Source organism: Penaeus monodon, chromosome 20 (assembly GCF_015228065.2).
Source record: "Penaeus monodon isolate SGIC_2016 chromosome 20, NSTDA_Pmon_1, whole genome shotgun sequence".
NCBI classification, from domain to species: Eukaryota; Metazoa; Arthropoda; class Malacostraca; order Decapoda; family Penaeidae; genus Penaeus; species Penaeus monodon.
The window spans coordinates 19,458,372-19,459,232 of record NC_051405.1 but is presented as its reverse complement, the minus strand read 5'-3'; the positions used below and the strand labels follow the sequence as shown (position 1 = coordinate 19,459,232).

At 42.5% G+C, this 861-nt stretch overlaps 1 pseudogene; it reads right to left on the bottom strand.

Annotated features, from left to right (window-relative positions):
* Positions 1-48: 48 nt before the first annotated feature.
* Positions 49-861, bottom strand: part of LOC119585940 — a 25,970-nt pseudogene continuing 25,157 nt past the window's right edge.

Here is an 861-nt window from a genome sequence, read left to right as displayed (position 1 = left end):
AGACGAAAACTCTTGTACATTTTTTAATCGAATAACACTGACAACAATTTAATTGTCCAGCATGCATGAATTCTACGACATCTGAACTGCCTCTTGGTAAGAGGGAGGCTCAAGCATTGGTGGACGAATAACGTAGAGCGAGGCCGGAGAGCCCTGAGATGGGTCCGTCGCCTCATTCTCCAGTGCGAAGTAAGGCGGAGGAAGGTCGGCTGTTGGAAGGGGGTGATGGTCGCTCAGGTTCGTTGCACGCTGACCTTCCAGTCTTGAGACACTGAGTTCTTCTAAGGGTGGGTTAGGAGCACTGAAATATGTGGCAGTGTATACAGGCCTATCGTTTGCTAACTGTGTGATTCTACCTCTGTGTCTGCTTCTGTTCCCGTTTCTTCACGCTGCACCCTCTGCGTCACCTTTGGCATCTTTTTGGCAAACTGCGGGTGCAAAAAGACCTGTGGAACGAAATCTGGTATAGTGTATATAACGCTTACTAATGCGAACACGGAATTATTTAGAATTTGATATTTCTTAATAAGCAAATTTGCCAGATTACACCTTGCACGATTCATGTCTATACAGTAAAACATATCTGCTCACAAGTTAAGATGATTAAAATCCACATATCGGTAAGTATACACATGGTAATGAAGAGACCGCATACTACGAGATGGCCAGATAGATTGGGCTACACTGTTTCTGCAACACAAGACCGAATAATATTAGGAAATGCAAAAATGTAACAATGACAATGCTGTGAAAATAACAAAAATAGTAATTTAATAAAACGCCATGTGAGGTTTTGCACACGACGCAATAATACAAAAGGTTGATAGACGACGTTTCATGACCTCCATACTAATGCAAGTT